The sequence below is a fragment of the Sarcophilus harrisii genome, chromosome 4 (assembly GCF_902635505.1).
Source record: "Sarcophilus harrisii chromosome 4, mSarHar1.11, whole genome shotgun sequence".
In the NCBI taxonomy this organism is placed as follows: domain Eukaryota; kingdom Metazoa; phylum Chordata; class Mammalia; order Dasyuromorphia; family Dasyuridae; genus Sarcophilus; species Sarcophilus harrisii.
This window is the reverse complement of record NC_045429.1, coordinates 136,846,628-136,861,052: the sequence shown is the minus strand read 5'-3', so window position 1 is coordinate 136,861,052 and position 14,425 is coordinate 136,846,628.

Sequence of the window (14,425 nt, the reverse complement as noted above, 5' to 3'; positions counted from 1 at the left end):
GTTACATGAATTAATGGCAGAATTGGACTAGAACGCAGTCCTGATTCAGAATGAATTTTATAGAGGAAAGAACACTGAGTCCATCTATATTGACTGATTGAATGCAAAAAATCGATTGGAGACTAAGACAGGTTTGAAGGAGATTTGATTTTTTATTTTTTGGTTTTTTTGATTGTTTCTAAATATTTTAAAGCAAATCATATGAAAAGTGTTATATTCCTTAAGACAAACTTACTTTTTTTTCCTATACTTTTTCAATCAATTTTTCTTTTTTGGTAATTTACCTGAATTTTTACAATGGAGAGTCACTCACTTAAACTACTTTTAATGTTAATGAAAAATTCAATGAAGTTTTTTGTGTAACAATAGCTAAGTGGCTGGTTGATCTCACAACATAATTTTTCTCAGGCTTTGCATTTGCCTTCATTGCCTCATGCTTTAAAAATTAGGCTCCAGAGGTGTGATTCACAGTTCCATCTGCACTTGCTTTGAAAATACATTTTAAGCCCTTCCTTGTGATGCTTATTTTCTGTACTACCTATAGACAAATGTAGCATGTGAAAATCTGTCAGATTCCTAGGGGAGGGCCATGGGCAAAATGAAGTCTAGTTCCGTGGAATTTCACAGCCTCTACTTGTGGCTTGGCACATGTGTAGTTTTATTGTGTTTGGAAAAGAAAAATTCTCTATGGCCTTGAAACTTGTATTTTTGGATTGTTCCTTCTTCTGTAACTTCCTCTAGTCATAAATGACTGTCCAAGAGTCTAAGATAAAACATGTTTCCCATGCTTGCTGAGAGAATATAACCCCAGCATTTGATGTTTTATTGCCCAATTGTTAGAACTAGCTACCGAATTTGTATAGGGAAGATTTACTATATGAACAATTGAGGCATATATTTCATGTGTACAGATTCTTATTGTGAGCACATACATTCTTTTTGTTACTACCATAAGTTGTAGGTGAGATTAAGGGAATGTGAAACTTGAAGAATAGGCCTGATTCTCACTTTTGTGCCAGGAAGCCACTTATAATTTCTTCACCAGCTGAGGCACACATTGTAACCACACTTCTAGCATGTGGCGTGATTTAGCCATGAACTTTTCCTCAACACACATTTTGTTTAGTAGGCATGGAGAAATAGAGATTTCATAAGGAAACTCCCTCTAATCAATGCAGATAGGCACCTTCCCTGACACTCATAAAGTCTTAGAGAATTGCTTAGAGAACTGTGAGCGGTTAATGGACTTACTTATCTAGGATCAAACAGTCTCTGTAGGGTGTGGTTGTCAAAGATCCTGCTTAGATCAAAGATTCTTAAAACTATTGTTCACAATCTCTTATGGGGTCACGTAACTAAATGTGGAGATCACAAAATTATGATTTATTATCACTAAATGTTTGATTTGTATACTTATTTTATATGCCTATATTCCTGGGATCACGTAAAAATTTCTCAGGCAAAAAATAAGGTTATCAGTGGGAAAAGTTTAAGAAGCCCTATTCTAGATAATCTGAGACTCATGCTCTCCAGATCTGTCTCTGACTTTTCTCTTGAACAGAACACTACATTAGGATCTGTTTTCCTCTTCCCCAACACTTACTGTACTACAACATGTCTGTAAAATCACAGCTCCTCCGGTGAGGAAAGAGAGTTCAGGACTGTTTTCAAAGTTATTTTACTGTGTTAACTTCTTTTTGTCGTTGTCATTTTCTCCAAGGGTGAAGACATCAGTTTTCTTTTAGAGCAGGGAGACAGTCTTCTTAGGAAAAGAGACAGCTTCCTTTCCTAGATCTGTGTTAAGCTACACACTCCCCATGTAGAATATAAACTTCTTGAGGACAGGAGTTATTTTATTTCATTTATTTACTTATTTAATTTTAGTGTCTTCGGCACCTGGCAAAATGCCTGACACATAATAAGCCCTTAATAAATGCCTGTTGAATTCAATTGAATTTCTTTTGGGAAAAAAATGCTATTCTATTGAGTTGTTTTTCTAGGAATGATAATGAATTCTGCCACTTATATCTTCTTGTGCCATATTCTGAGTGGTCAACATGGCACATGTTTGCCATGGTTCACAATCCTATGATGGAACGATTCAATATAACCCAACAAAATTTTATTAAATACCCACTTGGTACCATAAATTGTGTTAGACCCTGGATATACAAAGTAAAAATAAAATATCTTCTACTCTCAAGGACCTTCTGTTACACTAAGAGATATATGACATATATACATTGAGAAGTAAATATAAAGAAATTTAAAAATCATTGAAAGAAGCCAAGAGCAATGACAACTGAAGGAATCAAAAAGGGCCTTGAGTTGTTCAGCAAAGAAAGCAAGGATTCTATAAGGCTTAGCTGAGGAAAAAGTAAAGTCTGTGGCTGTTGAAAAGAGCAGAAATAATTGGCTATTTGGGGAATATAAGGCCTGCTCCATGTTTTAATCCACAAAACTATCTCCTTATAAAAGGTCATGTGCCCAATGAAAACATCAGTATAAGGTTGCACCAATTCCCCTAAGAGAAGATTCTCACAAAAACTAAATTAAAATATCTTTAAATTAGCAAAATGAATGATTGTAATTTCTTTCCTGTATTCAAGTCAATGAGCCAAATCAACAAGCACTTATGAAGTAACTACTGTGGGCCAAGTACTAATAAGCTCTGGAGATAGAAAGGCACAAAAATAGTCCCTGTTCTGAAAGAGCTCATCATCTAATGGGGGAAGTATGCAAATAACTATGTATACACTAAGATATAGGAAGGATAAAATTGGAAACAAAATAAACATTTACTATATGCCAGGTAGAGTAGCTAGGTAAGTAAGTACCACAGTGCATAATGCACCAGGTCTAGAGTACACAGACTCATTTTCCTGAATTCAAATCCTGCTTCAGACACTTACTAGCAATGTGATACTGGGCAGATCACTTAATCCTATCTGCCTCAGCTTCCTCATGTATAAAATAAGGTGGAGAAGGAAATGCCAAGCCACTACAGAATATTTGCAAAGAAAACCTCAAATGGGGTCATGAAAAGTCAGACACAGCTGCACTACAGCAAAATACTAAATAAATAAATATGTTTCAGGGACTGTGTTATTGGGGGGGCGTATAAAGGCAAAAATGCAGTATCTGTCCTCAATGATCTTACATTTATATGGATCTATACCCAACTTGGCAACATAAAAAGGACCCTGGATTTGAAATCAAGAAGACCTTCCTTCAATTCCCATTTCAGATACTTTGTAGCTAGATGATTCCCTAAGCAAATCTGTTCCTGTCTTGTGCCTCAATTTCCTCATTTATAAAATGAATTTATGGATGCCATAACCTCTGAGGTTCCATCTTGTTCTAAATTTATGACCCTTCAATTACTTTTATGTCTGTGTACCAGGCAGGATGTTAGCACTTGTATAGAACTAAGGTGATGTCACTTTTTTTTTTTTTTAAATATATTTGTTTCCTATTTGAGACAAGGCCCTGAGCACTGATCAATTTTTTTACCTGAGTCTGTAAATCATTATCACTTTAGGGGGGGGAAATGTACTAATATTCTGTCGAGCAAGATTCTCAGGTGTCTAAAGTAGAAAGTTAAGATTCTCCAAGAAGCTGCCCTCACTATTTTTAGGCCACCAAAGTAACTTCTAGAAAATGAATGATTTTCACCTGAGGGAGTTAATATAACTTTCAAATGTGCCACTGACTCCTGGGGCGTCCTTTCTGTTCTGGGAGAATTTGGCTCATTATGTCTGTTCCCTCTTCTTCAGATAATAATACTGTGCAGTTAAATAGCTCCTTTCATCTGTGGATCTCACAGGACTTTACAAGCATTAATTAGTTTTCACATGTGACAATAAACTTTTTCACACACTTCTGAAATTGGTAGTTAACAATTTCACACCAGGGCAAAGTCAAAAGACTGGTGCTCTATCTCTGAAGGCTGGAAGAGCCAGAAGAAAAATTAGGGGTGAGGGGGTAGGGAGCGAATGCAATCAGTCTATCTGGCTATGATCTCACAACATCAAACATCCAGATGTTTCTTGACAAGGTATTGATAAGCACCTGGGTGCTAGCTGGTTTTCAAAATCTAACTGTATTCAGAATCTTTTCTAAAACATAACACGTTTAAGTAAGTCACTGGAAATAAAAGAATCTGTTAGCTTTTCTTTTCAACCTCTCTTTAGGAGAGAACAATAAAGCCAAAATACTTTAGGTACCATTTAAGCCTACTCTTTTTAGAGTTGAAGAAACTTAGGTTCACAGAATTTAAGGGACTAAGTTCAAGGTCACACAGGCAGTAAATGTGAGACGCAAGATTTGAACCCAGATTCCCTAACTCCAAAACCAGGGCTCTTGACTCTATACTATATTGTCTCAATAAAATCATAGTATGTAGTTAATGATTTAAGAATTAGATTAGTTATTCTGACATGATAGAATAAGAAGCATCTTAGTTATTTTCTGTTTCAAGCATGTACATGGAATTACCCTTGAACCCAAGTTATATTCCTTTGTCCCAAATGCTGACTTACTCTTGTAATCTCTTGACATCACTTAAATAGCTTTTATAAATCTTCAGAGAAACTGTGTAAGGAAATCTGGATTTCCCTTGCTTTCCCCACCTTTTCAACAGTTTTGACTTTGGCCTAAACCCATTTAACCTGATTCTTCCTTTTCCTCACCAATCATTCCTTATTTAATCCTCCAAATTATTAATTCTAGATCATTAGTTTTACTAAAATTAACTTCCACAAGGTCTCCAGTGACCTTGATCTTGTTAAATCAGACATCCTTTCTTTGCTCCTTCTTAAAATTCTCTTTTTGACTTTAGTAATACTGCCCTTTTCTAATTTACCTCTTAACTCTCTGCTTCTTCCTTTACTTTTCTTTGGACAACTCCTTTTTTTTCCCACTCACTAAATATTCTTTATGACTCAGTCCTTGATCCTCTACATTTTCCCTTCTGTACATTTTTTCCCTTGGCAAAATTATCCTGCCTCATGATTTTGAGTATAACCTCATGGTGGTTAATTCCCATATATATAACTACACTCATTCCCATATTCAACTGTCTATTATAAATTTTTACCTGTATATCTTGCTATCACTTCAAAGTTAAGTCATTTAAATTGAACTCACTCTCCCTACAAAATCAAAACCCTGCTCCTCATTCCCTTTCCTTTTTAACGGCATTAATTTCATCCTCCTGAAACTCTAGTTATTTTTGACTTGTTTCTGTCATTCAGAGCTCATTTCCTCTTTTTAACTCCAGAGATGTAGCATGTTAGAATGATTAGGAAGACCTAGGTCAAACCTTGCTTCTGGCACATATTATTTGCCCTTAGATAAGGAACCTCTTCATTCCATTTCCTCCCCACCCCCAGTACATACACACACTTTGGATTTCTTCCTTATGCACCTGGAACCTCTTCATCCTGCAACGTCACATCTGTCTTAGAAACTCACATCTCATCAGTACCCTCTGACCTTGGAATACTCAGAGGTGTCTCTGATGGGAGGATGGAGAAGAGAGTTCCTCACAAAACCTCTATTTAAATAGCATACCCAAGTCATCCACTTTTTTATTTCTTACCTGGCTACACCATTTCCCCTTTTTCCGATTCTTTTTCTGTTTTGTCTTATTGTCTGCCCTGATTAGATTATAAGCTCCTTGATGATAAGAAGTGAATTTTTTTTCATATATACATCCATATCACTTAATAGGCTACCCAGCACAAAGTAGGCACATAATAAATATTTATTAACTGAATTAATCTCTCAATTTTTAGTAACTCCCTTAGATAATTAAGTTGCTGAGAAATTGCTGACCTGTATTGGTAGGGAATGTTTCCTCTTTGGAAGTTCCATATACCAATGAAATTATAAGTCCAATTCCTATCCCTTCTCTCATTCATCATCAATGTATAGATAATTATTAAGCTGTATTGATTTTTCCTTGGAATAGCCTTTTGAACCTATTCTTCCCTTCCTATTCCCATTGCCCTCATCTGATTTGAGGCTCTCATCCCTTAATGCCTCAAATAGTGTTAAAAGTTTCTTCATGACTCTCCCTACTTCTAACCTTGCTTTCCTCCAAGACATCCTGTGTACAATCAGCAAAGTACCAATTTTATCATGTTACTTACTGCACAGAAACCTTCAGTGGCTACCCATTACCTGCAGGAAGAAGTCTAAATCTTCACACCATATGCAAGGTTGCTCTTCTTGTTTCAGCTTACTTCTCCAACTTTACCTTCTAGTACCTCAAGCAACAACTTTTTCCAAGTCACTTTTATCATTAAATCCTGCCTATCCTTTGATGTAGCTTAATTCATATTTACTCCATGCTTTCTTCCCCAAACATTCCAGATCACAGTGATGTTTTTCTTCTTGAACTTCCTTAATTCTCATTGTCTCTACTTGTGACTTTTAGCAATCAAATCACTTGCTACCTTACATTGCCACTTAACTGGGGGCATAGGGAGAGGGGAAAGGAGTGTGTGTGTGTGTGTGTGTGTGTGTGTGTGTGTGTGTATGTGTGTGTGTGAGAGAAAGAGAGAGACAGAGACAGAGACAGAGACAGACAGAAAGAGAGACAGAGAGAGAGAAAGAAAGAACACACTCAGCTCCAGTCCTGTCCCTTAACACATACCAATCATCTGACTAAAGGGCAAGTTATTTAACCTCCTATTGTCCCAAGAAACTCTCATAGGTTATAAATTGCAGATGAGCTCTGCACTGGTGAATTCTCTATGCCAGGAAATAATGAAATCACCGAACTCCCCCAATCAATTGTAAGCATCTGAAGGGTAGGGAACACATCTTACACTTATTTTGTAATGCCTTCTGTGCACAATATTAAAATCCTGATTGAATGAGTCAAATTCCCATACCGATCAAAATGGTAGTGATAGCTCATAGTGATCTATATCAGTAACTAAAACTTGTTAGAGAACCTGCATGGGTCCAAGATACATATTTGAACTCTTCAGATTGTAGTCTACTGTTTGACGTTTATCTACAATAAATCAGTGCTTGCTCTTCACAGATTTTAATCATGCTTCAGTCTGATTTAATGACAGAGACATAATTTTAAGGTTATTGGTAGCAAACATTTTTCACTAGATCTCCTTCCAAAGCCACTTCCAAGGAGGCAATTGTGTTTCAAACAAGAAATAGTTCCTAAAAGTTGGTTATATACTCTCTCCAATGCTTAATAGGAAGACAATTTAGGTGTTGAAGTGAAGGAATGTTTTGGATCCTAACTAATGATCCTAAATTAATGTCAGATTAAAGTAACAGTCTCTAACTCCCCCCAAAGAGTTTAAGATACTCACTTAAGCTTTTAGATTATATTCTCTTGTTTGACATTATATCCACAGTAAATCAATACTCTCTACACAGATGACAGAACAGGAAGTGAGGAAGACCCTAGATGATGAAAGCTTGGAGGAGAATAACTTAAAAACAAAGAAAAATAGAAAAACTGAAAAACCAGAATTGGATCTTGAATACCAGCTTTTTCTGTCCACAGCCTAAACTCATAGGCAAATATCTACGAGAGTGGTGAAGACAAAGATGAAGAGAACACAAAGAAGAACTTAAAAGACATTCAGCTGCTGGAGCTGTACTTTTCTCTAATAGATCCTTCAGCCAGGACTGGACATGATGAGGATGAATAGCTTTTGCAGTCTTCCAACTGAAGTATGAAATTCATGGGCAGCCTGGGCACAAACTACAAAGGAGTTTCTCCACCTCCGTTCTTCTGCATAGTCAAAGAACTGTAATGTTTAATATTTAAACTATATTTTTCCATGTTTACACAGCCTGGCAGCCACTGTAAACATTATAATTATGCTCAGAGTCCAAAAGCCATTTCATAGTAAGTATTTAAAGCACAGTGTGGGTCACAGACTTGAAATACAGTTTTCCAGAAAGAGGCTCCCTCTTGGTATATGCAGTTGAGGGTTACATATATACTAGTCATGTATCATTTTCATAAAGCATGCAATCTACTCTCAGGTTATTTTCAAAGCAAAACGTTGTTGCTGCTATCTTAATATTATTTCCAGATTTTGCTTTTGAGGGTCCTTCTCATTTTTTCCCCCAAAGTGGAGGCAAATAGTCTTTTACAGTGTAAATATTTAACAGAAGAAGAGGTAGAGAAGGACAGTTATGTGACAGAGTAGAGAGAGTGCAAGACTTGGAGTCAGAAATGCTGAATTCAAATCCTGCCTTAGACATTTACTAGCTTTGTGACTCTGTGCAAGTTCCCTAATTTATATGTGCCTCAATATCTTCATCTCTAAAACGGGAATAATTATTATATCTACCTCGAGGAATTGTGAGGATCAAGTGAATTAACATATATAAAGCACTTTTCAAACATAAGAGTATATAAGTGCTATTATATTATTATTTATAGATTTCTATTATATTTTTACATATAAATTGAGTGAGAAACTGAAGGCTGATGCCCCCAGAAAATTTTGACAAGAATTATAGACCTAAAGTATGACTTTACTTCAAAGGTTTTTTGGCCTTATTATAAAATAATAGTGGTAATAGGTAGTACTTTTAGGCTTGAAAATCCTTTATTCTCACATTTGAGAAGGAATTGGCATGATGGAATCACTGAGTCCCAGGCGAGGAGAGATATTTGCCAAGACCACTCTGGCACTATCCAAAGCAGGATTTGAACTCATACTCCGAATCCCATTATCTCTGAATCCAGAATACCAGAAACTCTGAATCACTGAATTTGGGATTTTACAGCCTCAGTGTGGTTAGCATATGTATAAAAATATAAAATTAAATTAAAACCCCTAAAGGCAGTATATTATAAAAGAAAAGGCATTGACTTGGAGTTGGCCAGTTAGGATTCAAATCCTGACTTCTAGTCACCAGTTTGTGTGATCTTAGTAAGATGTTAACTCTCTCTGCGCCTCAATTTCCTCATTTTCAAAAAGATATGTAATATTTATACTACTACATCATGGGGTTGCCGTGATGATCAAATGAAATAATAAACATTTCAAAAATGTAAGTTGTTATTATTCCTTTGCAGTTGTTTTTATTCTTCCCTTGGGGGGTGATGATGGGGGGGGGGGTACTGTTTTTAATTGCCTTAACTCTGAGGCTCTCAACCTGTGTTTTCATTGGTACAAGGAACTCCTGAATAAGTAAAATCTCTCTCTACCAAAGTAGATTGGCATCTTTCTGCAATTTATAGTATTGGATCATAATTATTCCTATTATTCATATAACACTTTTAAGTTTATAAAACACATTATATGTTAGCTCATTTTATCCTCATAACATTGTGAAGTGTGTACAATTATAATTCTCATTTTACAGATGAGCAAACTGAAGACATTTAAAGGACTTGCTCAGGGTCATACAGCCAGTATATATAAGAAGGGGAATTTGAATTCATTTAAGGAAGAAAAAAAATTTTTTAAGTTATAAAAGAGCTGGTCTTTATGTGTCTCTCACAGCAAATTAAATTACAAAATTCTCTGAAAAAATGGAACTTTTTCTAGTTTTGGACTCAATCATAGAACCAGAGTCTTGGAAAATTCAACTTTCCCTTTTATGGCTTCTTTTCCCACTGTGGCAGCGGAGAAGGGCTGCTGGGATCACTGTAGATACTACCAAGGGAAACAGTCAAATGTTGGCTTTCTTGTCCCTGCAGGTCTAGTCCAGGGACCAATGTGGAGGATGATCCATGCTGATGGCCAAACCAAGCATTTTCATAACCTGAATCATCAAGTTTTAGCCTCACTTTGTGGGCCAAATCAGTTATTTGAAGGAAATGGATGTCAGTCTGATGTCTATCCATGTCAGTACTATGAAAAGATGATCCTATGTATGCTAAGCACAATAGGGTATAAACCAAACTTCCATTGTCAATCATCTCATCTCATTTGAATGAAATACAAATTTCTGGTGAGTTTGTGAATATGATCCTCCCTTTACTTCACTGTACTTGGCTACTTTATATTTTATTTTCAGAATACTAGTGTAAATCAGTATGAAATTATAAAAGTCTGTTCATCATTGAGGTTTAATTAATAAAATGCACTGAATCCGGCAGAAACTTGTGGTTTAGTTTAGTGTAATGGAAAATTTTAAGAATCAGAAGTGTAAGTGGAATCTAGGAAAAAATGCCAATTTTCCCTGAAGCATAGAATTAATGTCTTTCCCATATCCAAAAAATTTTGTAGAGCACTTGTTCTCCAATGTTTGGATTACTGTTTTCAACTAAATGTTCAATGATTTGTGCTTATTACCAATGTGGGAATACAGATACATGTAAGGTCATTCTCATTTATAACAGGAGGATTTAAAACCAGATTGTGGTAGTTCAGGAGACTTCAGATACAAATCAGCAAAACTACAGGGAGATGGGAGTTAACAAAATGTCATTACCACTCATAAGGGGAAGAGGAGAACGGAAGTCAATAGGTAAGTAACAGTCTTGGTATATAATTCTCATTGACCTTAGGCAAATGCAGCTCACAATGAGGTAGCTTCTGAACATGAAACGTGGAATAGCTTTCACAATCTGCTTAAAGGCCCAGAGCCTCTCAGGCTGTCTTATTCAGAGTTTTAGACAAAGACCCAACCAACAGACTGCTATGTTACCTTTAGTGGAGTATAGTCAAAATGAAAGAAATGAGAATATTTTCTAAATCGCTTAATAATGGGATAGGAATGAGAGACATAGATACAGAGAAGCTGCATGTAAATACCTCATTCTAACTTTGCTAATCCTGCAAGAGGCTTGGGAAAGTGGGTAACGTCCAGTGTCTGGGTTTATTATTAGCCTTGGTATACATGCTTGTTAAGGGGATAGGGCCTTACCAGTCAAACTGGTTTTTAGTAGTCACAGTTATCTCTAAGATAGGTTTCAGTTACTAAATTTTGTGTTCAAAACGTAACACCTGTTGTCTAGTATATGAAGACCAGGTCTTTCTACCCACCTTCCCAGGAACAGAGGGATATTATTATGTGGATCGTTTTTATATTGAGCTTAGTCTTTGATGAATTTGCTCCTTTTTTAGAAGGTGACAATTACTAAAGAAACATAAAGATGATATGATTATCATTAGTATGTGTATATATTTATTTAAATGGATTTTTGAGATTTTTATACATATATATAATACATAAATATACACACACAATTATACACTGACAAAGGGGCATAGGGGAGAGATTTCTAAATCATATCACTTGATAACTGCGAAAACAGCTAACAACTTGTCTTTGAGTTATATTGCATTGCCTGGTTAGAAAAAGCCAGTTTTCAGAAAGACATAATGCCTATAGGCCTGGGTTTTTCTGGACTCCATTACCATTTTACATATAACTTGCGTTATGTACTGCTCTGTCTTCTGTTGTTCCTCGTTTAAATCTGACTGGAAATTCATCTTTGCTGTTCATTATGTAAATAATAGAACAAATGTTTCTTGATTTTTTTAAATCTCTAGATCTAGAAATTACCATAACACAATTTGGCATGTAAATTAAATTATCTTGAATTATTTATATATATATATATATATATATATATCACTGAGAGGAAAAAAATATTATCTCTTAGTTTAATAGTTTTCAGAAGATAGTAGTCTTCAAAAACGATGATGGTTGAAGAATTTTTTTCTCAGAAAAGAAATTCCCCAGAAGTTAATTTCTGTTTTCTTGTTGGAGTATTTTTAAATGAATTTAAATTGAGGGGAAAAGAAGGAAAATTCAGTTTCTCTCATTTCCAGAAATGAGTTTCCCAAAATTTAAGCTCATCTAGATTTTTCTTTATAAGCCATTTTGTATGAAAGAAAGAACTCTAGTAAAAGGTTGCTTTGCCAAATCATTGTTACATTTATAAGGTCTGAGCTTCTTCAATAATAAGGATTGGCAGATATCATCAAGAAAATCATCAAACCACTTTTTGTTGTAAAGAATTCAGTAGATCTGACATCTTTTCATATGAGAGGCTTTGATGAATTAGGAACCAAGTGAATTAGATTTAACATGAGACATCCTCTAGAGCTGGAGTTCCCAACCTTTCAGTTCCTGTGTCTCTTGGTTTTTTGATCAGCCTTCCCTTGCCCCCTTTCAATAGGAGATTAGAGAATAATAGATTTAGAATTGAAAAGACCCTTAGATGTTACCTATAGGAAATATGAAAATTTTATTTTAAAAGGGTATATGGAAAACATTTGTTTTTGTTTTTATTTAAAAACTATAATGGTACAGTAAAGAGGCACAGTGAATCTAATCTAATCCTCTTATTTTATAAATGAGAAACGTGATTCAGAGAGAAGTTATGACTTGCCCAGGAAGACACAACTAGAATCTAAAGCAGGGTTTGAATGTAGGTCTTCCTGACTTCAAACCCTACACTATTTTCACTCTTTCTGCTGTCTCATGGAAATAAATTCTATGATCTATCATAACTTCTAAAATTTCTCAAAACAAGGATAATATTTAAAGCAATGTGTATATTAAGTGAGTAAAAATACATTCTTAATTTATTTTCATAGGCCATTATCTTTCTTTTTTCATGCAAGAAATAAAATATTTTTTTCTTTTCTAAGAGTATATCTCAAAATTTATAATGCCATTAATTGAAAATAAATTTAGAATTTCTGTGGGTAAAAAACTTGCCCAGCATCATACAGTTAGTGATTGAGTTTGGATTTGGACTCGGGTCCTCCTGACTCCAGGGCCAGTGTCCTATCCACTATACCACCTACCTATTCCAATGTTTAAATATTGTTTGTGCCCTTTTAAATAAATTTCTCATATCTCCTATAGGAAAGTATATCTCCAAATTAAAAAAAAAAAACTGTTGATACTGCATGAAGACTCTAGTATATTGGATGGATTCCCCCAGGAAGAATTTATGGGAAGCCATTGACAAAACTGTCACATAATAGGTTGGCATAGATGAGTTGTGATCTGTTAGAGGGAATACTTTATCCATCCCTTAAAGTAATTAAGTATGCTTTGAAGAAGGGACAAATATGTTACTGAAAGACTTTTTTTACACACATATCAAATATGGGATTATATATATTTCATATAGTCATGTGTTTCATATGCAAATACTTATGTTTGCTCTATACACACATATATGTATGTCTTACATATGTTTTACATTTACATTTACATATACATAAATGTTACATACATTTATATATATATATATATGCATATATGTGAATTTTCTATTTAACCATCTTTAAAGGTTTCACACAAACTTTAGTATTTTTCTGGCCAAGAGAAGTTCAGCTGGCATGATTGTTAGGTTAAAAACAACACAAAAAATTGTTTTTATTTCATTGTTTGCATAAAGTAATGCCCAAAGAATTTGAAGTTTGAGGTTAATGGCAAGCTAAAACACCCATGTGACTGAAGGAATGAAGGGGAAAGAGAAGTCTCCTGCCCAGAGTGACAGCTAGAGAAAATTTTCCAAAAAGTCCAGCTGAAAATGTGAATTAATTTTCATTTCATAAAACAGACTGTTTTGTCTGCAGAGTAGAAACTTTATTACTAATTCAAGTACCACTTTAAACTTTCCTGATATTCTGGTAGAAACTGAACATGAAAACAATTTGAGGGTAATACAAAAGCTTACTTATAATATTCCTTAACTTTCCTTATTAAATATATTTCTTCTTTTATTTTTTTTTTTAGAAAATTTCCTATGAAGGGACAGAACCAAGATGGCGGAGAAAAGGCAGGAATTTGCCTGAGCTCTCCTCCAAACACCTCTAAAGACCTTTAAATAATGTGCTAAAATTTAAAATGCTCCAAAAAGCAGAGTGAAATAATTTTCCAGAGGAAGACAACATTGAAGGTCAGCAGGAAAATGAGCAAACAACAGGAAAAAATTCTGACCATAGAAAGTTACTATAGTGACAAAGAAGATCAAAACACACTTAAAAGAAGATAGAAAAGTAAAAAAATTTACATCCAAAGCCTCCAAGAATAATATAAATTGGTCTCAGATCACAGAAGAGCTCAAAAAATATTTTAAAAATCAAGTAAGAGAAGTAGAGGAAAAAATGAAAAGAGAAATGAAGGTGTTGCAGAAAAATTATTGCAGAAGATTTAACAGCTTAATAAAAAAAAAAAAAAAAACACAAAAAGTGCTAAAGAAACTAACACCTTAAAAATAAAATAGGCCAAATGGTGAAAGAGGTACAAAAATCCAATGAAGAGAAGAATTTCTTAAAAAGCAAATGGAAAAAAGAGGCACAAAAATTCACTAAAAACAGAATTGGTCAAATGGAAAAGAACATCAAGAAATAATAATTTAAAAAAATAAAACTTCAGAATAGTCTTGGATCATTGTATTGTTGAGAATAGCAAAATCATTTGCAACTGATCATCTCAAAACATTGTT